Source organism: Bison bison, unplaced genomic scaffold (assembly GCF_000754665.1).
Source record: "Bison bison bison isolate TAMUID 2011002044 unplaced genomic scaffold, Bison_UMD1.0 scf7180017864489, whole genome shotgun sequence".
Taxonomy (NCBI): Eukaryota; Metazoa; Chordata; class Mammalia; order Artiodactyla; family Bovidae; genus Bison; species Bison bison.
Window position 1 is genome coordinate 7,899,679 of NW_011495048.1, and position 27,953 is coordinate 7,927,631.

The 27,953-nt window shown below is 37.9% G+C and overlaps 1 protein-coding gene across 1 annotated transcript in view; it reads left to right on the forward strand.

The window, feature by feature from the left end:
- Positions 1 to 27,953, forward strand: part of COMMD1 (copper metabolism (Murr1) domain containing 1) — a 175,727-nt gene that overhangs the window by 85,689 nt on the left and 62,085 nt on the right. The gene's annotated exons all lie outside the window — the stretch shown is intronic.

A 27,953-nucleotide genomic window follows, 5' to 3' on the forward strand; every position in this document is an offset into this window, starting at 1 on the left:
AGTGTTATGAAACTTTTCCCATTTTCTTCCAAGGGTTTTATAGTTTTAGCTCTATGTTTAAGTCTTTGATCCATTTTGATTTAATTTTTATTTATGGTGTAAGAAGCCTGGCTGGCTACTGTCCATGGGGTTGCAAAGAATTGGACATGACTGAGCGACTAACACTTTCACTTCCACAAGGTCATTTGTAACATTTTGGGATGGATTTTTAAAAATTTATTTCTCAATTGAGGAAAAATAAAAGTGGGACTTTTGAACTTCCAAGCTAAGTTTCAGTTTTATCATGTTTCTCATCTTTCTGTAATTAATTAAAGAGAGCTCAGTAGTATCACCCAAGATACAGGAGGCACTTAATAATAAGTTGTAGTCACTAAAAGTGAGCTCAGATTAACTGCCAAATAAGTTCAACATCTTTTTCATTGCCAGGGTTATTAACTTAAGTAGATTAGAGAGAGTCAATAATAGTGGAAGTATGTCTATATCTGAATTTTAATGTTATTTATCTGTGGTTATAGTACAGAAGCAGGAACTGAATTATGATGATAAAACTAATGAGTGCATAGTTCACTGAGTGACATCCAAACAAGATTGATTACAAAGTGTGTTTGACCAGTTATACTGTGATAAATAACCCCCTCACACATGCCCTTAGTCTAGGAAAAACAGCTTAGCCCTCTAGGAATATAATTTAAGGTTTCCATGCTGTAGCACCTGTTTTCCATGCTCTGTCATCTATTGTGCAGTCTAACCATGTGGGACTATATTTTCCATACATGTATATCCTTCTCTGTTGCTACTTGGAATGTTCTTATCCATGCCCATTTTCACTTGGTTAAATCCTCTCTCTTCTTTAGCATTCGTATTGCTTATTATCTCTGCCATGAATTCCTGTCTAGTTATCTCAACTAGATCCGATAATCTGAATTCTCAGGATATTTGAACCTTTCTTTAAAATTTCTTACAACTTAGACTTTTAAAAAATTGAATTTATTTATTTTTAATCGAAGGATAATTGCTTTACAGTATTGTGTTGGTTTCTGCCAAACATCAAACGAATCAGCCATCAGTTCAATTCAGTTCGGTCGCTCAGTTGTATACGACTCTGCAACCCATGGACTGCAGCACGCCAGGCTTCCCTGTCCATCACCAACTCCCGGAGCTTGCTCAAATTCATGTCCATCGAGTCAGTGATGCCATCCAACCATCTCATCATCTGTCTTCCCCATCTCATCCTTCCTTCAATCTTTCCCAGCATCAGGGTCTTTTCAAATGAATCAGTTCTTTGCATCAGGTGGCCAAAGTATTGGAATTTCAGCTTCAGCATCAGTTCTTCCAATGCATATTCAGGACTGATTTCCTTTAGGATGGACTGGTTAGATCTCCTTGCAGTCCAAGGGACTCTATAAAGAGTCTTCTCCAACACCACAGTTCAAAAGCATCAATTCTTCAGCGCTCAGCTTTCTTTATAGTACAAATCTCACATCCATACATGACTACTGGAAAAACCAGAGCTTTCACTAGATGGACTTTTGTTGGCAAAGTAAATATGCTGTCTAGGTTGGTCATAGCTTTTCTTCCAAGGAGCAAGCATCTTTTAATTTTGTGGCTGCAGTCACCATCTGCCCTAAAAAATAAAGTCTGTCACAGTTTCCATTGTTTCCCCATCTATTTGCCATGAAGTGATGGGACCAGATGCCATGATCTTCGTTTTTTGAATGTTGAATTTTAAGCCAGCTTTTTCACTCTCCTCTTTCATTTTCATCAAGAGGTTCTTTAGTTCTTCTTCACATTCTGCCGTAAGGGTGGTGTCATCTGCATATCTGAGGTTATTGATGTCAGCCATAGGTGTATCTATGTCCCCTCCCTCTTGAACCTCCCTCCTGCCTCCCTCACCACCCCACCCCTCTAGGTTGTTACAGAGCCCCGGCTTGAGTTCCCTGAGTCAAATTCCCATTGGCTATCTAACAACTTATTTAAAATAAAAAACAGAGCACTTACTATTAGTGTCTAACTTAATTAAGCACAAAAGAAGGTTAGCAGGTTATGTCCTTAAGAAGCCCAGAAGTGGCTGTTGAGTCTCTCCAACTCTGTTCATGTCATTCTGTAAACAAGCTTACTCCCTCTGGCAGTAAAAGGATGGCTCTCAAGTCCCAGTTTATCTTTTCAGCTTAACATTACCAATGGAAAGAGGTACTTCTCTCTTCCCAACATATGTATATTGAATAAAGGCTGAAATTTTTATTTTCTCTGCTTAAGTCACATGGCTGTCCACAGAGAAATCACTATATATGGGAATTAGGATAGTTTAAACTTGCAGTATTTGCCCAGCTCTTTAACCAGGAGTAGGGTAGTGTCAAGACTATGGTTTTTCCAGTAGTCATATACAAATGGAGCTTTCCAGCTCCATAAAGAAGACTGAGCATCAAAGAATTGATGCTTTCAAATTGTGGTGCTGGTAAAGACCCTTGAGAGTCCTTTGGACTAAAAGGAGATCAACCCTAAAGGAAATCAACCCTGAATATTCATTGGAAGGATTCAGTGCTGAAGCTGAAGCTCCAATACTTTGGCCACCTGATGTGAAGAACTGAGTAACTGTAAAAGATCCTGATGTGGAAAGATTGAAGGCAGTAGGAGAAGAGGGTGAAAGAGGATAAGATGGTTGGATGGCATCACTGATGCAATGGACATGAATTTGAGCAAACTCTGGGAGATAATGAAGGACAGGGAAGCCTGGCGTGCTGCAGTCCATGGGATTGCAAAGAATAGGACACGACTGAGCGACTAATAACAAAAACAACAAGGGTAAAGTGTAGATTGACTGCTGATACCACAGGGAATAGGTGGGGAGTACTTTCCCAAAGGAATTAGGCATGTTGGACAAACAAAACCAGTATATGTCCACTATACCTTGTTCGGAGAAGGCGATGGCACCCCACTCCAGTACTCTTGCCTGGAAAATCCCATGGACGGAGGAGCCTGCTAGGCTGCGGTCCATGGGGCCGATGAGAGTCGGACACGACTGATCAACTTCACTTTTCACTTTCATGCATTGGAGAAGGAAATGGCAACCCACTCCAGTGTTCTCGCCTGAAGAATCCCAGGGACGGGGGAGCCTGGTGGGCTGCCGTCTGTGAGGTCGCACAGAGTCGAACACGACTGAAGTGACTTAGCATAGTGCCTTGTTAGTGTGTGCCTTCAAGAAGCCTACAACTTTCTTTTGGGGGGGTGGGTGGTTATGCCTCTTGGCATGCAAGATCTTAGTTTGCTGAGCAGGGATGGAACCCGTGCCCTCTGCAGTAGAAGTACGGAATCCTAACCACTGGACCACCAGGGAATTCCCAAGAGGTGTCCAATTTATCATTAATATTTATATCCTTTATGTATGTGTGTTGGTCGCTCAGTCACATCTGACTCTTTGCCACTCCATGTACTAGCCCGACAGCCTCCTCTGTTCACAGAATTTTCCAGGCAAGAATACTGGTGTGGATTGCTATTCCCTTCTCCAGGGAATCTTCCCAACTCAGGAGTTGAACCCAGGTCTCCCGCATTGCAGGTGGATTCTTTACCTTCTGAGCCACCATGGAAGTTTAAAAGAACAACAAACATTTATTATCTCACATAGGAGTTGGGATGGGAATTTGGAAGCAGCTTAGACAAGTGATTTTAGCTGAAGGTCTCTTGTGAGTTGTACCAGGTGTCAGCCAGAGTGTCACCATCCCAAGGCTTAACTGGGGCTGGAGGATCTGCCTCCAGGCTCACCATCAGCTGTGAAAAGAGCCCTAGGCTCCTTTGTGGTTAATGGCCACTAGCTAACATAGCACCTGGTTTCTTCCATAGTGGGTGATCCAGGAGAGGAAAAGCAAGCAGGGAGCCACAGTGCCTTACACGATCTAGTCTCTGACTTGTACACCATTACTTCTGCTTTTAAAAAAAAGTGTATGTCACAGTTTACTTTTGCTAGAAAATAATGAGGGATAGAGCAGTATAACAATAACAAGTTTGGAATTAATGAAGTTAGCTCTTGTTGGTTTGTTATTACATATTTTAGTTTTCATCCATCTAGTATTTATCTACTAGGTGTTTAATATCAGAATAATTAAACTATTATTTATTATATCTTCACCATGATCCATGTTCTAAACATATTTTATGCATTGACTCACTCAGTTCTCTTACCAACCCTCTGAAATAGTTTTATATGGGTTTTTGTTTTTTTTTTTGGCTTTAACTTTATTTTTGAATAACTTTAGGTTTATACAGAAGTTGCAAAGATAGTAGAGTGAACTCCCTTATACTCATCCAGCTTTCCCTGCTAATATTTTACATTACCATGGTACTTTTGTAAAAATAAACTAAAGTTGGTATATTGTTACTAACTAAACTGCAGATTTTATTTGTTTTTCACTAGTTTTTTTTTCCATTTTATGTTTCCTTTGTGTTCTAGGATCCAGTCCAGGGTATCACTGAATTGCTAAATAAACTAAATTACATTTAGTTGTTATAACTTCCCACTTTCCTCTAATCTGTGACAGTCTCTCATCTTCCCTTTTCCATTACCAAACAATCTTTAAGACTACTGACCAGGTATCCTTTATAATTTCCCTCAATCTGAGCTTATTTGTTGTTTTTCTCATGGTTAGACTGATCTTGTGAATTTGGGGAAAGAATTTATCAGAGATGATGTGCCTTTCTTGTCACACCATATTACGGGATGAATGCAGTCTACACAGCATCACCATTGGTATTAACCTTTATTACACGTTAAAGTGTCATTTACCAGGTTTCTCTTTTGTAGAGTTATTATTTTCCCTTTCCTCTATTCTATTCTTTGGAAGCTACTTTTCTATAGTAGTTAGAAGTAAGTCACACTACAGAGGGTGGGCCAGTTCAGTTCAGTTGCTTAGTCATGTCCAACTCTTTGCGACCCCATGAACTGCAGCACACCAGGCCTTCCTGTCCATCACCAACTCCCAGAGTCCACCCAAACCCATGTCCATTGAGTCAGTGATGCCATCCAACCATCTCATCCTCTGTCGTCCCCTTCTCTTCCTGCCCTCAATCTTTCCCAGCATCAGGGTCTTTTCCAATGAGTCAGCTCTTCACATCAGGTGGCCAAAGTATTGGAGTTTCCGCTTCAACATCAGTCCTTCCAATGAACACCCAGGACTGATCTCCTTTAGGATGGACTGGTTGGATCTCCTTGCAGACCAGGGGACTCTCAAGAGTCTTCTCCAACACCACAGTTCAAAAGCATCACTTCTTCAGTGCTCAGCCCTCTTTATAGTCCAACTCTCACATCCATACATGACCACTGGAAAAACCATAGCCTTGACTAGACAGATCTTTATTGACAAAGTAATGTCTCTGCTTTTTAATATGCTGTCTAGGTTGGTCATAACTTTCCTTCCAAGGAATAAGCGTCTTTTAATTTCAAGGCTGCAGTCACCATCTGCAGTGATTTTGGAACCCTAAAAAATAAAACCAGCCACTGTTTCCACTGTTTCCCCATCTATTTGCCATGAAGTGATGGGACCAGATGCCATGATCTTCGTTTTCTGAATGTTGAGCTTTAAGCCAACTTTTTCACTCTCCTCTTTCACTTTCATCAAGAGGCTCTTTAATTCTTCTTCACTTTCTGCCGTAAGGTTGGTATCATCTGCATATCTGAGGTTATTGATATTTCTCCTGGCAATCTTGATTCCAGCTTGTGCTTCCTCTAGCCCAGCGTTTCTCATGATGTACTCTGCACAGAAGTTAAATAAGCAGGGTGACAACATACAGCCTTGACGTACTCCTTTTCCTATTTGGAACCAATCTGTTGTTCCATGTCCAGTTCTAACTGTTGCTTCTTGACCTGCATACAGATTTCTCAGGAGGCAGGTTAGGTGGTCTGGTATTCCAGTCTCTTGAAGAATTTTCCACAATTTGTTGTGATCCACACAGTCAAAGGCTTTGACACAGTCAATAAAGCAGAAGGAGATGTTTTTCTGGAACTCTCTGGCTTTCTCGATGATCCAGCAGATGTTGGCAATTTGATCTCTGGTTCCTCTGCCTTTTCTAAATTCAGCTTGGATATCTGGAGTTCATGGTTCACATACTTTTGAAACCTGGCTTGGAGAATTTTGAGCATTACTTTGCTAGCATGTGAGATGAGTGCAATTGTGCAGTAGTTTAAATATTCTTTCGCATTGCCTTTCTTTGGGATAAGAATGCAATCCTTTTCCAGTCCTGTGGCCACTGCTGAGTTTTCCAAATTTGTTGGCATATAGAGTGCAGCACTTTCACAGCATCATCTTTTAGGATTTGAAATAGCTCAGCTGGAATTCCATCACCTCCACTAGCTTTGTTCATAGCCATGCTTCCTAAGGCCCATTTGACTTCATATTCCATGATGTCTGGCTGTAGGTGAGTGATCACACCATCGTGATTATCTGGGTTGGGAAGATCTTTTTTGTATAGTTCTTCTGTGTATTCTTGCTACCTCTTCCTAATATCTTCTGCTTCTGTTAGGTCCATACCAATTTTCTTGAAGAGATCTCTAGTCTTTCCCATTCTGTTGTTTTCCTCTGTTTCTTTGCACTGATTGCTGAGGAAGGTTTTCTTATCTCTCCTTGCTGTTCTTTGGAACTCTGCATTCAAATGGGTATATCTTTCCTTTTCTCCTTTCCCTTTAGCTTCTCTTCTTTCCTCAGCTATTTTTATGGCACTCTTATAAATTTGGCCCCACACATCAGAACAAGACCCAGTTTCACCCTCAGTCAGTCTCTCCCATCAGGAAGCTTCCATAAGCCTCTTATCCTTCTCCATCAGAGAGCTGCCAGACTGAAAACCACAATCACAGGAAAATAACCAATCTGATCACATGGACCACAGCCTGTCTAACGCAGGAAAACTATGAGCTTTGCTGTGTAGGGCCACCCAAGATGGACGGGTCATGGTGCAAAGTTCTGACAAAATGTGGTCCACTGGAGAAGGGAGTGGCAAACCACTTCATTATTCTTGCCTTGAGAACCCCATGAACAGTATGAAAAGGCAAAATGATAGGACACTGAAAGATGAGCTACCCTGGTCAGTAGATGCCCAGTAGGCTACTGGAGATCAGTGGAGAAATAACTCCAGAAAGAAGGAAGAGATGGAGCAAAAGCAAAAACAGCACCCAGTTGGGGATGTGACTGGTGATAGAAGCAAAGTCCAATGTGGTAAAGAGCAATATTGCATAGGAACCTGGAATGTTAGGTCCCTGAATCAAGGCAAATTGGATGTGGTCAAACAGAAGATTTATGTCAACATTTTTGGAATCAGTGAACTAAAATGGACTGGAATGGGTGACTTTAACTCAGATGACCATTATATCTACCACAGAGGGCAAGAATCCCTTAGAAGAAATGGAGTAGCCATCATAGTCAACCAAAGAGTTTGAAATGCAGTACTTGGATGTGATCTCAAAAACAACAGAATGATCTGTGTTCATTTCCAAGGCAAACCATTCAGTATCAATGGTAATCCAAGTCTATACCCCGACCAGTAATGCTGAAGAAGCTGAAGTTGAACGGTATTATGGAGACCTACAAGACCTTTTAGAACTAATACCCAAAAAAGATGTCCTTTTCATTATAGGGGACTGAAATGCAAAAGTATGAAGTCAAGAAATACCTGGAGTAACAGGCAAATTTGGCCTTGGAGTACAGAATGAAGCAGGGCATAGGCTAATAGAGTTTTGCTAAGAGAACACACTGGTCATAGCAAACACCCTCTTCCAAAAACACAAGATTCTACACATGGCCATCACCAAATGGTCAATACTGAAATCAGATTGATTATATTCTTTGCAGCCAAAGATGGAGAAGCTCTATACAGTCAGCAAAAACAAGACTGGGAGCTGACTGTGGCTCAGATCATGAACTGTGTATTGCCAAATTCAGACTGAATTTGAAGAAAGTAGGGAAAACCACTAGAACATTCAGGTATGACCTAAATCAAATCCCTTATGATTATACAGTGGAAGTGAGAAATAGATTCAAGGGACTAGATCTGATAGAGTGCCTGATGAACTATGGACGGAGGTTCATGACATTGTACAGGAGACAGGGTAGAAGAAAAAGAAAGAAAAAGAAGAAAAATAAATGCAAAGAAGGAAAATGGTTGTCTGAGGAGGCCTTACAAACAGCTGTGAAAAGAAGAGAAGCAAAAAGCAAAGGAGAAAGGGAAAGATATACTCACTTGAATGCAGAGTTCCAAAGCATAGCAAGGAGAGATAAGAAAGCCCTCCTCAGTGATCAATGCAAAGGAATAGAGGAAAACAACAGAATGGGAAAGACTAGAGATGTCTTCAAGAAAATTAGAGATACCAAGGGAACATTTCATGCAAAGATGGGCACAATAAAGGACAGAAATGGTATATACCTAACAGAAGGAAAAATATTAAGAAGAGGTGGCAAGAATACACAGAAGTATACATAAAAGTTCTTCATGACCCAGATAATCACAATGGTATGATCACTCACCTAGAGCCAGACATCCTGGAATGCGAAGTAAAGTGGACTTCAGGAAGCATGACTGAACAAAACTACTGGAGGTGATGGAATTCCAGCTGAACTATTTCAAATCCTTAAAGATGATGGTGTGAAAGTGCTGCACTCAATATGTCAACAAATTTGGGAAACTCAGTAGTGACCACAGGACTGGAAATGGTAGTGTTCATTCCAATCCCAAAGAAAAGGAATGCCAAAGAATACTCAAACTACTGCACAGTTGTACTCATCTCAAACGCTAGTAAAGTAATGCTCAAAGTTCTCCAAGCCAGGCTTCAGTAGTACTTGAACCGTGAACTTCCAGATGTCCAAGGTGGTTTTAGAAAAGGCAGAGGAACCAGAGATCAATTTGCCAACATCTGATGGCTCATCGAGAAAGCAACAGAGTTCCAGAAAAACATCTTCTGCTTTATTGACTATGTCAAAGCCTTTGACTGTGTGGATCACCACAAAGTGTGGAAAATTCTTTAAGATATGGAAATATCAGACCACCTGACCTGCGTCTTGAGAAATCTGTTTGCAGGTCAAGAAGTAACAGAACTGGACATGGAACAACAGACTGGTTCCAAATTGGGAAAGGAGTACATCAAGGCTGTATATTGTCACCCTGCTTTTTTTTTTTTTTTTGAAGAAAGGAATACAACTTTATTTGGAAAGCTAGGCATCCTAGTAGATGGCAGGCTATTGCCCAGCCTATCATCTTATCTGGGTCTGAATCACAGTTTCTTTTATAGACAGGGAAGAGTAGGAGGTGAGGAAAGTGAAAGTGAAAGTGACGTCGCTCAGTTGTGTCCAACTCTTTGCAACCCAATGGACTGTAGCCTACAAGGCTTCTCTAACCATGGAATTTTCCAGGCAAGGGTACTAGAGTGGGCTGCCATTTCCTTCTCTATCACCCTGCTTATTTAACTTATATGCAGAGTACATCATGAGAAATGCTGGGCTGGATGAAGCACAAGCTGGAATCAAGATTACTGGGAGAAATATCAATAACCTTAGATATGCAGATGACACCACCCTTATGGAAGAAGGTGAACAAGAACTAAAGAGCCTCTTGATGAAAGTGAAAGAGGGGTGTGAAAAAGTTGGCTTAAAGCTCAACATTCAGAAAACTACGATCATGGCATCCCATCCCATTACTCCATGGAAAATAGATGGGGAAACAGTGGACTCTGTGACGGACTTTATTTTGGGGGGCTCCAGAATCACTGCAGATGGTGACTGCAGCCATGAAATTAAAAGACACTTTCTCCCTGAAAGAAAAGTTATGACCAACCTAGACAGCATATTTAAAAGCAGAGACATTACTTTGCCAACAAAGGTCTATCTAGTCAAGGCCATGGTTTTTCCAGTGGTCATGTATGGATGTGAGAGTTGGACTATAAAGAAAGCTGAGCGCCAAAGAATTGATGCTTTTGAACAGTGGTATTGGAGACGACTCTTCAGAGTTCCTTGTACTGCAGAGTTCCAACCAGTCCATCCTAAAGGAAATCAGTCTTGAATATTCATGGGAAGGTCTGATGTTGATGCTGAAACTCCAGTACTTTCACCACCTGATGCAAAGAGCTGACTCAGTTGAAAGGACCCTAATGCTGCGAAAGATTGAAGGCAGGAGGAGAAGGGGACAACAGAGGATGAAATGGTTGGGTGGCATCACTGACTCAATGGACATGAGTTTGAGCAAGCTCTGGGAGTTGGTGATTGACAGGGAGGCCTGGCATGTTGCAGTCCATGGGGTCACAAAGAGTCGGACATCACTGAGCCACTGACCTATTAAATCTTATTTAAGCTCACTCCCTTAGGTGAAAGTCACGCCCAAAGATCTCTGTATGATATAAGCCATTTTCTGTTTTTGGTTTCTACTAAGAGATGATGGCTTGTAGCATGTTAGAAACTATAGTATTTGATTAAAAGAATCTGTGAGTCATACTTTTAAAATCTTGAGAAGACGTTTTGTCTAACTGAATAGTACTCAGAATCATCGTCTTAGAGCTTTCTGAGGCTATAAGAAAGAATTTTGTAGCTCTGCTTTTAACCTCATGTTTTAGACCAGGTTTTCTTGGCAATGTCTTAAACTTTTCTTAGAAGCCATGTCTTACTTTAATATTGTTTGCATCGGAGAGACTCAGAATCTTCAAAACCAAGTTCTGGCTCCTTTTCGTTGAGCTGTGTTTGAGATGTTTATTAGGAATTTGGAAATTTGGGTTGGGGTTTCAGTGATGTAGCCTTGGCAAAAAGAAAGATCTGGAAGTCATGAGGATTTATTCAGCAGCCCTTGAATTTGAGAAATTATTGAGGAACAGAAGGAAGGCCAAGAGTGGAACTTTGAGAATTGTGGACCTTTAATGAGCAAGTGATTAAAGACTGTGAGGGAGGCAGTGTTGGAGGAGGTCAGTGATAGATTGGAGAAATGAAACATACAAGATTGGAGAAGTATTGATGATGATACTTTCTCACTTACTTTACATGCTCAGTTTAGTGGGAAGTTTTCCAGTTTCCTCTTCATATAAATTCTTTGAGTCAAGGAGATCAGTACCTTTTTATAGTTAAATTTATGATGTTAGCTTTTCTATTAAACTGAAGGATAAAAACACAGCCTTGGAAGCAAAGTTGAAGAACATATCTAAACAGCTTGCCCTCTGTGTCCATAAAGTGTGAGTGCAAAAGGAACTCCTATTGGAAAAGAATGCTGTATGCTTACATTCATTAATACTTTAAAAAACTGTAGGTTGTCTTTTTTGCTGAGTTTTAAGAGTTCTTTATATATTCCTGGTGTTAAACTCTTTCAGATATATGATTCACAAATGTTTTCTTCTGTTCTCTACGATGTCTTTTCACTTACTTGGTAATGTCCTTTGATGTACAGAAATTTAAAATTTTTATGAAGTCCAGTTTATCTGTTTTTTTCTTTTGTTGCTCATGCTTCTAATGTGAACTCTAAGAATCCATTGCCAAATCTGGGTCATGAAGATTTATCTTTATTTAGCTTAAGAGAAATCGGTCATTGTTATATGTTTAGTCATGGGTCCATTTTGAGTTAATTTTAATATATGGAATAATGTAGGGATTGAATGAACTTTTCTTTTTGACATTGTATTTTAGAGTGAAAGAACCTCAACATGTGAATGTGTAAGTTTGCTCTTGAGGACAGTCAGTATCTCATTCAGGTTATAGTTTATTTTATTAATTTTCCTATAGTGTAGTTTTTAATTCTATGAGACCCTAAGCAAGTTGCTAACTCAAAGTTTTTTAAATTATTTTTTCCTTTATTTTTAACCTTTTGAATTTTGATAACGAAGGAGGATAGTTGTAGAAACTGTAAATTAGATATTCTGAGATCAGTCTTCTAATATCATTTGCCAGTGCTTTCTTTTCCTTTACATGAAGTGGGGACCAGTGTAAATTGAGGTACTTGGTGAACAAATCATGACAGTAAAGTATTTTTAGCAGTCTGTTTAAATGTTTTTTTGGAATGTGTTTTAATTCTAGTTTCACATTTTTATTTACCTAGGGCTTCCCAGGTGGTGCTGGTGGTAAATACCCGCCTGCCTGTGTACATTAGTAGATGTAAGAAACGCAGGTTTGATCGTGGAGTTGGGAAGATTCCCTAGAGAAGGGAATGGCAACCCGCTTTATGCCTGGAAAATCCCGTGAACAGAGGAGCATGGTGGGCTACAGCTCATAAAGTTGCAGAGTCAGACACGACTGAAGCAACTTAGCACGCACAGCAGTCTAGTATGGGAGTACTTCTAAATAACATAGTTACTATAAATTTGTATTTTGCACCCTCTTTAGTGGAAATGATAATGTTAATAAAAAATAGAAACTCAAATGCTTATTAGCCACATTAAGAAAAGGTAACTTGTCTGTCAACCTGAAGTAGAATCAAAGAGCAAAGTGATGAGTGGGGTTAAAACTGTGGGTCTTCAGTCTCCATGGTAAGTGTTGGTAGCTGACTTTGATTCCTGTGTAGTCAAAGGAAGTAAATGCATTTCACATACAGGCCATGTACAAATTTAAAAAAAAAATATCCAGATCACTTAAAAAGTATGCGTGAAGTGGTAAATACTAAGTACCTCTGAGGAAAGGATAGAGGAAATTGAGATAAGGGAAGAAAACAGTGGCACCGGGTAAATTTTTATTACTTAAAAAATATCCAAAAACAAAAAGAAAAATTGGGTGTGTGTGTTGTGGGAAAGAAGGAGTACTCATAGAAATTCAGTCTAAGGAAACAACCTGAGATTCTACAAATATTTATTTCTGTTATTGTTTTTCGGTCATTAAATCTTGTCTGACTCTGTGACCCCATGAACGTCGTTCACTATCCCCCGGAATTTGCTCAAACGCATATCCTTTGAGTCAGTGGTGCTATCCAACCACCTCATCCTTTTTCGCCCCCTTTTCCTCTTGCCCTCAATCTTTCCCAGCATCAGGGTCTTTCCAGTGAGTCAGCTCATCCCATCAGGTGGCTGAAGTGTTGGAGCTTCAACTTCAGCACCAGTCCTTCCAATGAATATTCAGTGTTGATTTCTTTTAGGATTGACTGGTTTGATCTCCTTGCTGTCTGAGAGACTCTCAAGAGTCTTCTCCAGCACTACAGTTCAAAAGCATCAATTCTTCGGCTCTCAGCTTTCTTTGTGGTCCAACTCTCACATCCATATGTGACTACTGGAAAAACTATAGCTCTGACTGTAAGGACATTTGTCAGCAAAGTGATGTCTCTGTTTTTTAATATGCTGTCTAGGTTTGTCATAGCTTTTCTTCCAAGGAGCAAACGTCTTTTAATTTTGCAGCTGCAGTCATCATCCGCATTGATTTTGGAGCCCAGGAAAATGAAATCTGACACTGTTGCCATGTTTTCCCCATCTGTTTACCCTGAAGTGATAGGACCAGATACCATGATCTTCGTTTTTTGAATGTTGGTTTTTAAGTCATCTTTTTACTCTCCCCTTTCACCTTCATCAAGAGACTCTTTAGTTCCTCTTCACTTTCTGCCATTAAAGTGGTATCATCTGCATATCTGACATTTATATTTCTCCCGGCAGTCTTGATTCCAGCTTATGCTTCATTCAGCCCAGCATTTCACATGATGTACTCTGTGTATAAGTTAAATAAGCAGGGTGACAATATACAGCTCTAACATACTCCTTTCCCAATTTTGAATATTTAAAAAATTTTGAATATTTACATAGAATTTATGTATTTAAATATTTATTATTGTGTTTAGGTGATGGAAAATTAGAAACAGCTTCATGTCCAATAATAGGTGAAGGAATGGTGGGCAGAGGGGGAGAATGAGTGAATAACCATAAAAATGGTTAGATTCAGTCTATGAAATACTCTACAATCATTTTTTTTAGATCAAAATTTTTAAAGATTATTTAATAATATTAGAAAATGAAATAGTGTTCCCTGTGGGGGGAAAAAAGCAAAATACAGAGCTGTATATATAGTATGTGTAGTATAATCCATATTTTAAAATAGTTTATTCTTATAAAGTACATGTAACATAAAATCTACTTTCAGTGACATTTAGTACATTCACAATGTGCAACCATCATAACTCCAAATTTTAGAAATACATATTTATTTGCACAGAAAAAAATGCCCTCCAAAATATATAACAAATGTTCTCAGAGAATTATTTTTTTATGTGATGGAGATATCTGCATTTCTTGTTCCTTATCTGTTTTAGTGTTTTCCACATTTTCACGCCCTGTTTTCTTTTTCCTAAAGAGTCATTCTAAGGGTGAAACTAGTAATGTTTATTTCTTTTGTTTTTAAACATTTAAATAAAATGTTTATTTTCTCCTTATTTTGAAATGTCATACAAAAGGCTAAAGGGGTTGCGTAATTTGTATTTGGCATGTGTCCAAGAAAATGCTATGCTGCATCAGGTTAATAATAAGGAAAAAGGTTAATTAAGAAATTGAATGAGGTTTAGAGTTAAACTCTTTGATAACGGTTTAGATTCTTTCTTGTTACGGGACAACATTCTAAAAAGTTATTTCATTGAAAATTTAAAATTAATTAATAAATACCAGTGTTTATATTTTCTGGTAATAAAATGCTCTTCATATATATTTTAAACCATAATTAGCAGTATTTGGGTGATAATGTTATAGAAGAAATCTTTGCACTATATTTGGATTTAAATCTGCTGTAGACAGTATTTTATTTTACCTTCAATTTGCACAAGGAAAAATTAGATCTAGGATCTTTCTCAACTAAAGGAAATGTACACAAGATTTTTAAAGTGTTAATTATAAACCTAGTGAATTTCTTTATAGTGTATGTGGTTGTACTCTATAGATAAGTAAATTATACATGTATCTTTTCTGTTGATGATTACAATCCAGGGAGGTTAAATCAGAATTTTGTATTGAATGTGTTGGGAAGAACTTTAAAGTTATCTATGAATGTTTCAGAGAACTTTGCTTCTTCAGGACCTGTATAAGTCCAAATTTAAAGAAGACCTTTCCCTGCCTGTCTAGTCTCTTAAGAATGGTCTTCATTTATAGGCTCCTGTAAGTATGTAATGTGATGTTACCTTATCTAACTAATATGAGTTACCTTAATCAGCATGGTATATGCAAAATTCAGAATATTTACTATAATATTATTTTCTGCCATAACTTACCTAATACCATTCTGACTTATAATTTCCTCTGAACCAAATGTCAGATGGAACACACACACACACACATGGGAGCTGTGGGTTTAGTTTTATTTAGGGACTTACTGAGGACTGTAACCCAGGAGACAGCTTCTCACATAGCTTTGAGGAACTGCTCTGAAGAGGTAGGGAGGGGAGCTCAGTGTATATATGATTTTGGTGAAGGGGGTAGGGGCACATATCTCAGTAGAAGGTTGCTGCTAGTTACAAGAAGGTTGCTGCTAGTCTCAAGAAGTTGATGTCTCTGTTAATGATTTTAGTGCTTTCTAGATTTGAGAAGATGTAAAAAATTGAATTCACAAAATTTTCTCCTGAAAATATCTAACTATCTGAGGCCTGTTCTGCCAGTTTTCCCCATAGCACAGAGTGCCTCATTCCTTGTCTCCACCTTCAGCTCCTTTCAGGGTGTGTTAAAGGCCAGCGACTGTAGTGGCTAGTGACTTAATTTCTTGAAGTACCAGATGGCTAGTAACTTTTTTTCATGATAGCAGGAAAGGGTGCTAAGCCCATAATAATAAAAAAGGTGTCATTTGCTTTCTGACAGGTTAACAAAAGCTCAGTGGGAATGTACTGTTCTTATTCCTACTTTGCATATAGGAAAACATGGTCATGGAGAGTTGATGTAACTTGCCCAGGGTCACATAGCTAGTAAAAGATAGAACCAGACACAGGCCAGTTTGAGTTCAGTCAGACCTTATGTCATAACTTAGCAACCCATCTAGGTATCTTTTGCTGTGTGATCAGTGCTATCCCTCACTGTTACCCACTTAGAGCTAGTCTGTCTTGATGCCAGAGCTTATGTGTTTCCTAGAGAGGTCATGTTGTCATCAAAGGTATAGGGGAAAGATGGTAAATTCTGGATCCTACCATTCCTGGACTTAAATTCTATCTCTGATACTTATTGGCAAGTCACTTAACCATTATGATCCTCAGCGTTCTCATTCATATAATGGGCACAGTACCATATACTTAATAAAGGTTATTTTGAAGGTTAAAGATAATGTATATTATGGTTAGTACTGAAATCAGATTGATTATATTCTTTGCAGCCGAAGATGGAGAAGTTCTATACAGTCAGCAAAAACAAGACCAAGAGCTGACAGTGGCTCAGATCATAAATACCTTGTTGCCAAATTCAGACTTTAATTGAAAAAAGTAAGGAAACCACTAGGCCATTTAGGTATTACCTAAATTAAATCCATACAGTGGAAGTGACAAATAGCTTCAGGAGATTAGATTTAATAGACAGAGTGCCTAAAGAACTATGGATGGAGGTTTGTAATGTTTTACAGGAGGCAGTGACCAAAACCATCCCAAAGAAAAAGAAATGCAAAAAGGCGAAATGGTTGTCTGAGGCGGCCTTACACATAGCTGAGAAAAGAGGAGAGGCGAAAGGCAAAGGAGAAAAGGAAAGTTATACCTATCTGAATGCAGAGTTCCAAAGAATAACAAGGAGAGATAAGAAAGCCTTCCTAAGTGAACAATGCAAAGAAATAGAGGAAAATAATAGAATGGGAAAGACTAGAGATCTCGTCAAGAAAATTACAGATACCAAGGGGACATTACATGCAAAGATGGTCACAATAAAGGACAGAAACACTATGGAACTAACAGAAGCAGAAGATATTAAGAAGAGGTGGCAAGAATGCCCAGAAGAACTATACAAAAAAGATCTTCATGACCCAGATAATCACAATGGTGTGATCACTTACCTAGAGCCAGATATCCTGGAATGTGAAGTCAAGTGGGCCTTAGGAAGCATGACTTAGGAAGCATGACTTAGGAACAAAGCTAGTAGAGTGATGGAATTCCAGCTGAGCTATTTCAAATCCTAAAAGATGATGCTGTGAAAGTGCTGCACTCAATATGCCAGCAAATTTGGAAAACTCAGCAATGGCCACAGGACTGGAAAAGGTCAGTTTGCATTCCACTTCCAAAGAAAGGCAGTGCCAAAGAATGTTCAAACTAATGCACAATTGCACTCATTTCACATGCTAGCAAGGCCATGCTCAAAATTCTCGAAGCTAGGCTTTAACAGTATATGAACTGAGAACTTCCAGTTGTACAAGCTGGATTTAGAAAAGGCAGAGGAACCAGAGATCAAATTGTCAACATCCATTGGATCATTGAAAAAGCAAGAGAGTTCCAGAAAAACATCTACTACTTCTTCATTGACTACACTAAAGCCTTTGACTGTGTGGGTTACAATAAAGTATGGAAAATTTATTCAAGAGATGTAAATACCAGACCACCTTACCTGTCTCCTCAGAAACCTGTCTGCAGGTCAAGAAGCAACAGTTAGAACCAGACATGGAACAATGGACTGGTTGCAAATTGAGAAAGGAGTACGTCAAGGCTGTATGTTGTCACCCCAGTTATTTAACTTATGTTCAGAGTGCATCATGCGAAATGCTGGGCTGGATGAAGCACAAGCTGGAATCAAGATTGCCGGGAGAAATATCAATAACCTCAGATATACAGATCACACAACCCTTATATATAACTATTGTAATTTAATGGCCAGTCACCACACATATGTTTAATGGGTTACTGGTAAGTTTTCTCAATGTACCTAACACCTGAAGTGTCTTTGACCTTTGAGAAATGGTTTTTTTAAAAAAAGCCTGATCCTGTGTGTTTGAATGCTAGACTGTTGGAGCTTCAGTTTAATCACATGTTAAATAAGAAAACCAAGTGATACTTGACAGTTAGCACATGAATCACATGCTTTATCATCAGCATCTTTGATGATGAAATAACCAGAAACTATCACTGGGTGCCTCTTCTGTTAAGGCATTATTTCACATGTTTAATTCTTTCAGTTCTTCCAGCAAACAGGAAGCTTAAAGCAAGATTTCAGTATTTGATTTAGATAAAAATTTTGTTAAAGTCATATATGTCCAGGCCTCCACAGAACAAACTTATGTAACAAAGGGCCTTGGACAGAGTGGAGTAGGGGTTCACCATATATTTACGTGAATCATATCATTTTTGTATACTGATATATTTTCTTTCAAAGAGAGACTTCTTTAGTACTTTCTTTAAACGTTTACACAAAATATCTCCCCACTCTTATGAGACATAATTTTTATGTTAAAACTCAAAGCTCAATTGAAAAATTGCTCCTTGAGATAAGTTTTTATTGACTGTGACATCTGTTTGGTAAAGATTCTCAGTTCTGTATCTGTAATGTTGAGAGTGAACCAGAGCCTGTGTGTAATCTGATTATCAAGGTAAGATGGTATCCTACTATATAGGTATAGGGATTTTTCTTCTTGAGTCAATACTGGTAAATTAATATAGATTCTTTTCAAGTATAGTTAACAAAGATATATTAAGCTTTCTATTTACTTTAACTGGTAAGATTGGTATATTTTATAATATACAAGTTACATGGTATTTAATACTTTAAATCATGCTTTGATGTATATTATTTTATCAAATAATTACAGCACTATTGTGAAGTAGGTAGTGTAGCTGTTAGAATTCCTTTTTAACAAATGAAAAAGCTGAGAGAAAAATTATTTGCTTTAGCTCACATATGTGGTCTGTAGCACAGGCAAGAAGGAAACAAAGTCACATTCTAGTTTGCTGTCCTCTTAAAAAGACTACATAGTTTTTAAATGATCATGTGTTACAATTTCACTATATATTTTTAGGTACAAGCTAGTTCATTGGATATAATGTTTTTGGTGGTAAGAAAGGAGCAGAGCTGATAATGGCTTCTCTGGAGCTGATACAAAGGTTAATTTTCTTTTCTTACTTTATGTAATTTTAACTTTGAGATCAGCTCTGACTTTCTCCATGCTTTTTGTATATGCAGTCACTTACTGGTTTTATATGTACAATATCAATCATCTTCATCCTGGTTTTTTCCCAAATTTAAGGTTTATTTTCAAAGGTAAGTTAAGTTTGAGATTTGTTCTCAGTTGGCTCTTGCTATTAATAAACTTGACCTGCTGGTTGGCAATTGTTCAAGCCCAGGAAGGTTTATGCTGGTATTTTGAAAAAATAATATTTCTTTGATTTATGAGCCTTGTGTGTGCTTCTGACAGTAATCCTTTTGCAGAAATGTATACAGTGTTAGCAAAACATGTCATGGTTACTCAGGTGGGTGTGGAAAAGAAGTTTATGCTGTAGTTTGCACTCAAATACATTTCTTTATGCCTAAAAATCAATTGTGGCCTCTGCTTCTGCTTCAGGTGTCGGTCCATCAGCAATTCAGAACAGCATGCTGTTCACCATTTACGGTTCAGAAGCTGCTTAGAAATCTTGAAATAATCCTTTCCTTTGGCCAGCTGTTCCTCCATTTTGGTGTTCCTAAAGCGTTCAGCAGCTTTGGAGAGGTTGGCTGCCTCTTCTTGACAGCGCCCCACCCCAGTCCACCTCATTTAACTAGAATAGCTTATAAGATAACTTCCATTTAAGATTTTATTTAAATTGTATTTGAAGAAAGATATCCATATTTAACTTTGGAAACAAAAAGCTAGTGTCTTTATGTCAGCGTTTTAAATGAGGTGACAGTATTGCCAAAGAATGAAGTACTCCTCCTTCCTTCCTGTTATATCACACGGTACCATGGGAGTAGTTCAGTAATTAGTAAGCTCTGCCTATCCATTATCTTTGGAACAGTACATAACAGATGTAATTTTTACTTTTACTCCTATCAATATATAGTTTTGAAAGTATGGTAACTATGAAAAGTGTTATTTTACTAGTCTTGTTCATATTTAGATTAGATTAACTTTATGGATTTCCCAAAGGGAATGAGTCACCATCTGATGATGGTGTTTTACACCGTATTTTTTCTGAGTCATCCTGATCTTCAGAAGTTCCTCAGAGTCTCATGGAGGAGGAAAAGTGGAGTATAGGTGTACTGAGCTCTGGCCCCAATATCTACTTCAGTCAGAGCAGGTGCAGTTTTACCTGTTGAATTAGTGAAGTCCCACAAAATATTTAGCTTGAAAGAGAATTCCGGAGCTAAACTTTGAGACCACCAGATTAGTAGAAAGACCTAGGAGTTAGGAAATCTAGGTACCAGTTCTGGCTATCCCATTAACTAGTTTTGTAGCGTCAGGAAAGTCACTTCACGTGTCTTTCTCAGTTTTTTTTTTTATATAAAATTGCATTAATCCTGTCTAAAGTTGTTTTCGAATAGTGGTTTTTAAGACTGAGTCAGAAAGTGTGATAAAGATACTATTATTAATGGGTACAAATCCCACTAACTGAAAAGTCTAAAATGGTTTTTAATTTTATTGTAGAATTCATCGTGATAATAACAAAAATTTCCCCTAATTTTCTGTGATCCAGGGCATTGTCGTTTCTTCTTCTTCTATTTTTTTTTTTTTTTTTTTGAAGGTATGTTGGCTGCCTTCCTTAAAACTTGATCTCTTTCTTTCTTTCCAGCTGTGCTGGGTCTTTGTTGCTGTGCATGTGCTTTTTTTGCGCAAGTGGGAGCTACTTTTCTTGCGGTGTACGGGCTTCTCATTGCAGTGGCTTCTCTTGTGGAGTACATGCTCTAGAGTGCACAGTCTCAGTAGTTGTGGTATATGGGCTTAGTTGCTCCACAGCCTGTGGGATCTTCCCGGACCAGGGATTGAAACCGTGTTCCATGCATGGGCAGGCGTGTTCTTAACCACTAGACCACCAGAGAAGTCCCTAAAATGGTTTTTGACGGGAGACAATGATTTCATAAACACCAACACACACACAAATGTGTGTATGTTTTTAAAAATTTGTATTAATTTTACTTCACTGTTTCTAAGAACGTAAGTAGATAAATGAAGCTTCACTTGGAGAAAATTTTAACTGTTCCTGCATTCCCAAGAGAAATCAAGTCCAGGATGCTTGCATTAATTTTCAGTCTTTGAAGGGTCAGAAAATTGTGCCTAAATTGGGTTAGCACATTTCTGACACTGATGTTGTTACTTTGCTTAATTGAGTTGGATGTCATTTCTTTTCTTCTGTCCTTGAAGCAGAGTACAAGCTTCTTGTTTTCTTTAGGGAATCATCCCAAACCTGTAAATTTATTTAAATGCCACAGCTTGTGAAATCACAGGGGCATGCATGAAGAATAGATCTTATTCAGAAAAGCTTATCAATTGTGTTCCAGCTGTAAAGAGAACAAGCCTGTCCTCTTCTCTTTTACCTGATGGAGTATCAGAATGGCCTCTCAGTAAGGAGTTGAGTAGCTAACTTGATTCGTAGAGAAATGAGAATAACATTGTGAGGTTAGGTGGTGCTGGCTGATTTTTAGCTCTTGAACAGCATATGCATTTTAAATTGACAGAATTAACCTGTTCCTTTTATCATACCACCAGAGTGGGATTGCCCAGGTTACAATTTTGAGCACAGCTGGCCAGTTTCTATCAGCTGATATGGAGGCAGAGGAAAGCAGAGTCCTGTCTGACAAAGGAATAAATCTGTCTATGGGGTATTAAATGTGAGATACGTCTATGAGGTATTAAATGTGAGATATGCCAGAAGTGTAATATATCCTATCTTCTGGAAGTTAACAAAATAAAATATCTGAAAAGATATATTCTTTTTCCTTTCTTATAACTTTCTACTGAATAAAAAAAGTCCTTGGAACCAGGAATTCCATAGGAATTAAAGCATTTTTAACTGGTCGGATATTTCCTTGCACATGCAGTTTTATTGTTCTTGTAACATGTAATATTCCTGAGAAAAATTTAGCTATTCCATAATAATTATAACAGTAGCCAGTTGTTGAGTGCCTCTTCTGTGCCAGTTCTTAAAATAATATTTTAAGGATTATAAATGAGGAAAGAGGTTTAGTTGAACAATATACACAAGGTCATACAACTCAAGTAGGAGGGTTAGAGGATTGAGCATAATATTCTCTTGCTGTAAAACTCTTTCCCTATCCATGCTGTCTCTCAGTGAAGAATTACTCATGAAATCTTTTAGTTACAGAGTATAGTTTCCCTTTACAATAATTTTTGTCAAGTGAATCCTACCTTAAGTTTTACTTTTCATGGTGAAATTAGATATACCTAAAAATGAAAATCCCAGACTAAATTAAAATATTTCAGGAAGAAAGTTAAGGTTGGAATCCTTGGGAGTATGTATCACCAACATTGATTTGCCTTGCTGAGGCTTGTCACTTGTCACCTCTTTTTGTTGTTTGTGTTATGTTCTTTAATATAGAATTTTCCCCTGACCACTGATCACCCTTTTCCTCTTCACACTGCTGTACTCCCCACTCCTAAGAGACTGTGGGGATCTTTAAGGTCCACACCACCAGACACTTTGCTCTTCCTCCAGATACTCATGACTAATATGGGGATGCAGTATTTTAAATATTCTAAGTATTCCATTTAAATATTTTAAATATTCCATTTAGTCATAGATGCCATCATCCAACATGATGTGCTTCAGCCTGAAACTTCTTCAATTCATGACTTTAGGTTATTTTAAGTAACTCTATTTCTACTTTCTGGATCAAAAACTTTGGATCTCTTTTTTGTTCATAATGAAAAATACTTCGTTTTTCTTGATAGATTACATTTGTATTTTCTGCTATCTGTTTTCTTAATATAAGAAATTGAGTAACAGTTGACCTATTTTTACATGTTTTATGTGCTGGCACTAAGGTAATGGTGCCACTGGTAAAAGTAATCCTCTGATGAAGATATCAGGCCAGTTAATGCTTTTACCTTCCAAAGGTGTTTACAAGAAATTGAAATACCTCGTTTTATTTTTAAGGCCAAAGAATACTTCAAACCTATTTTTCTGTGCAGATTTAGGCACTTGAGAAGATTGTCAGATATCCTCTAACTTTGGATTAAGGAACACTGAGTTTACCGTCTTTCACCCAATAAACACAATTTGTTGTATTCAAAGAGGCTAAGCCCTTGTCATTTTGAGATTTGTCAACGAGTCAGAGCCTTTGGAAGTAGCCTTTGGAGCTAAGCCAGTGATTCTGGGTGTAGCTTTAGGGAAACAGAATAGCTTATACCTTTGCTAGTTGGAGATTAAACAAAAATAGCAGTCATGTTCACTAAGGATGTCTGCTTAATAATGGCTAGGTGAACTAAAGTGTCTTTTTTAAAATTCTCAGACTTAACTGCTTTATTTCAGTTAACTGTTCTTTGTTAGATGGCTTCTTTTCCATTTTCTCTCTCTCACTACAAAGGTGTGTCTGTCTATCCATCTATATATGGAACCAAATCAGTTTTCAATACCATAAGGAAAGGTTTTAAATTTTTTCTTGGTTGTCATTTAGTGGTATCTCGCATACAGAAAGTATGTCTCTATTTGCTGTGTCCTTACCTATAAATTTGAGTTAACTTGAACTTTATACTTTTGGAAGTTATGTCCAACTAAGTCTACCTACCAAATGATTGGAAATAGTAGCAGAATAGGTTTTTCTATAGTGTTCTACTTCCTGCTCATATACAAGCTATTCAGGATGAAACTGAAACAAAGATGGCAAACTGTTATAAGAGGGAAGGTAAAGGAATATTATTCTTCTTCATATGAATAGCAAGGAAAAGGCTTGGGTGCTTACCCTGACAAATTTAACTTAACCATTTAAAATTTTTTTATTTATTTTAGTTGGAGGCTAATTACTTTACAATATTGTAGTGGTTTTTGCCATATATTGACATGAATCAGCCATGGGTGTACATGTGTCCCCCATCCTGAACCCCCTTCCCACCTCCCTCCCCATCCCATCCCTCAGGGTCATCCCAGTGCACTGGCCCTGAGCACCCTGTCTCATGCATCGCACCTGGACTGGCGATTCATTTCACATATGATATTATACATGTTTCAGTGCCATTCTCCCAAATCATCTCGCCTCACCCTCTCTCACAGAGTCCAAAAAACTGTTCTATACATCTGTGTCTCTTTTGCTGTCTTGCATACAGGGTTATCGTTACCATCTTTCTAAATTCCATATATATGCATTAGTATACTGTATTGGTGTTTTTCTTTCTGGATTACTTCACTCTGTATAATAGACTCCAGTTTCATCCACCTCATTAGAACTGATTCAAATGAATTCTTTTAATAGCTGAGAAATGTTCCATTGTGTATATGTACCACAGCTTTCTTATCCATTTGTCTGCCGATGGATATCTAGGTTGCTTCCATGTCCTAGCTGTTGTAAACAGTGCTGCAATGAACATTGGGGTACATGTGTCTCTTTCAATTCTGGTTTCCTCGGTGTATATGCCCAGCAGTGGGATTGCTAGGTTGTATGGGAGTTCTGTTTCCAGTTTTTTAAGGAATCTCCACACTGTTCTCCATAGTGGCTGTACTAGTTTGCATTCCCACCAACAGTGTGAGAGTGTTCCCTTTTCTCCGCACCCTCTCCAGCATTTATTGTTTGTAGACTTTTTGATAGCAGCCATTCTGACCAGCCTGAGATGGTACCTCATTGTGGTTTTGATTTGCATTTCTCTGATAATGAGTGATGTTGAGCATCTTTTCATGTGTTTTTAACCTAACCATTTCCTTTTCATCCTTCTTGTCTTGGATGTTACTTGATTATGCAGATTTTTCCTTGACTTCCCTGTCTGGGTTACTGCCCTCTATTACATACCTTCCATAGCTCTTCCTTTTCCCTTGTTATAATACCTTATCCTAGTTGTAGTTGCTTGGTTAACTGTCTCACCAGACTTTAAGGGCCATGAAAGTAGGAATTAGCCTGTTCTTAACTGCTTGTTGAATCACAGGTACTGATGATAGTACCAGGCATAGTGGTGCCAAATATAAACTTGTTGCATTAATGAGCAAATGAATAGTTGAATGTTATGAGAGGTTAGGTGAGGACTTGCCTAACTCATTCCCAGTGTTTTAGTTATCTAAACTAGGAACTCTCCTCTAAAATCTTTGCACTACCTTATCTAAGTAGAGACTGATAGAACATTAAGGGTGAATGTGGAGTAAATTAACTGTTTTAAGGGAGGTCTTATATAATTTTACAGGTGGATGGTAATTTTTTTTTAATAACTACAGGTATACTTTTAGCCATTTGTTTCTAAATTTATTGTGCTGAGCTTTTGAGATATGTGTTTTATTCTTCTGCTGCTTTCTGATTGGGCTCTATATAAATTTTTTCGTGGATATTCATGTCAGCGTAGTATTTTTGTCTGAGCATTCATGGGTTTGCTTTATAAAAAAGGATTACAGATTTATAGGTTTTTATCATAGAAACTACTTGAGTGCACATTGTGTGTGGGTAAAGCCCGAAGGATGGGAAATAACCCTTTAAACTGTGCTTTAAATAATGTGTTATTGTTTATGATAGCTTTGTATCACTCATTGTGGCATTTAGGAATATTTGTTATATCATTTGTAAAGTGTTTTTGTTTCTCTAGGGGCCATGGGAACATCAAAACATTTTCCACAGGAAACCCATGATCCTTAAGGAGTAAAGATTTTTTCTTTGCCGTTTAATGGCCTTCCTACTGCTAACCTCCAGGTGTTCTTTTCACTTTCTGGCTTCCCTCTAATTTGGGAATAATTATATTATTTTTTTAAATAATTTATAATATAATTCCAATTATATTATTCAGTTCAGTTCAGTCGCTCAGTCATGTCCAACTCTTTGCAACTCCTTGGACTGCAGCACACCAGGCTTCCCTGTCCATCACCAACTCCCAGAGCTTACTCAATCTCATGTCCATTGAGTTGGTGATGCCATCCAACCATCTCATCATCTGTGGTCCCCTTCTCCTCCCGCCTTCCATCTTTCCCAGCATCAGGGTCTTTCCCAATGAGTCAGTTCTTCACATCATGTGGCCAAAGTATTGGATTATATTATTATATAATTGGATTATATTATTATTATTATATAATTATATTATTATATTCCAATAATTATACTCCAAAATTTTTGCAAATTTTGGCAGCAGATTTGTAATCCATTTCTTTGTTCTTTTCCTTCATTGTGATTAACCAAGACTAGATTTTAATTCGCAGATTTTCTTGAATTTGTGACTTATATAACAACTTGTAATATGTCCAGTTAGTTTTTGTAACATTTGGTTGAAGAGGGATGTCATTTTGAAGGTAGAGACATTTATCTTATTTCTGATGGCCTTCTAATCTACTTTCTGGTTCATCTCTTGCTTTTGTTTTTCACTGATTTCATTCTACTTTGATGCTTTTAAGTGATTTCTATGTTGGCCTCATTTTTTAAAACTTACCAATTTAAATTGTTAATTAGGCATAGAATTTATAAATGTGAAAGTAGCTGTTTGCTATAGTTTATTTGTATAGTGCCTTTCCTGTTTCTATAAGTGTCTTATTTGTCTTCTTGGCATCTTTACAAAGTAGATTTAATAGGACTATTAAACAGAATTATTTAATAGAATTATTCTTTTTTTAATATTCTTTTTCTCAAAGGGTGAACCAGGCATTGTAGACTAGCAGTCAGTGTCAAAGAAAAGCAGAAAGAAGTAACAGAACAGGACTTTAGGGATCAGGGTTCTGCTCCTTCTCCTATCAAAGAAACAGTCTGGTGAGAATTGGCTTCTGCTCATTTGTTTATAGGATCTCCAAGGAATGGGCTTCCAACCATGTGAAGAATGACCTGTTTTCTTCCTGTATGAACAGTTAGAAGTCTTCTGTCACCATATTCACATTAATTTGATTGATGATACAGTCATTTGGGGATCTGAAATTCATAGTATTGTTTTTATGGAAGAAGAAAATGAGTCCTGGTTAAGTCATATAACTTCATTTTATTTCAGTGCTCCTTTAGCAGGTGCTAAATGTGTAGCTAAATCTGTTCTATATAGATATGCTATACAGAATTTGACCTGGGTAAGGAGATAAGACAGGTGCTTATGTATGCAGTTCTGACCAGTAAAGTATATGATAATGTGATCTGAAAGACTGTGGACCAAAATGCTAGACAACTTAAAGTCAAAGGAAAAGAGTTCATGAAAAGGTAACTTTTGAGTTGGATTCCAAAAAAAAATATAGGATTTATCCAGAGCCTCTTGGATTTTAACAGAGCTGGGATTTGTTGTCCATTATGGTATTCATTATATCCTATAATTTTTTGCTGGAAAAATAAAATTAGTATAGAACTCACCATGAAACATTAATTGAAGAAGTTAAGCAAAGAGAAGAGCTTAGACCTACTACTTATTGGCTTGATCCTCCAAGCAGTTCATTTTCTTTGCATTGAGTCTTGACAACATGATTCAAAGAATGTAGCAGATGCCAGTTTTGAGGAAAGAAACTTGATGGATTCTTTTTTCTCTCTCTCTCCAATTCATGATTTACAAAGTCTTCATTTTTTCCAATGTTTACTTCTCTACGTAGCCACAGTACTAGAATAGGTAAGTAGGTGAACTAATACATGACTTACAAAGATAGGACTAGTCAAGTGATAATCTTGTGAAGCTAATAAAGTGTTTGGTCTTGCAGTATTATCTCTGAGTGCAGGTTAGAGGTGATTACTCCCACTACCACCCTGAACTCTGGAAATAAGCCAGAGTTTATTGCTTGAGATAGACATTAAGAAACATTCATTCAGTCTTCAGTTCAGTTCAGTTCAGTCGCTCAGTCGTGCCTGACTCTTTGCGACCCCATGAACCGCAGCACCCCAGGCCTCCCTGTCCATCATCAACTACCAAAGTCCACCCAAACCCATGACCACTGAGTCGGTGATGCCATCCAGCCATCTCATCCTCTGTCGTCCCCTTCTCTTCCTGCCCTCAATCTTTCCCAGCACCAGGGTCTTTTCAAATGAGTCAGCTCTT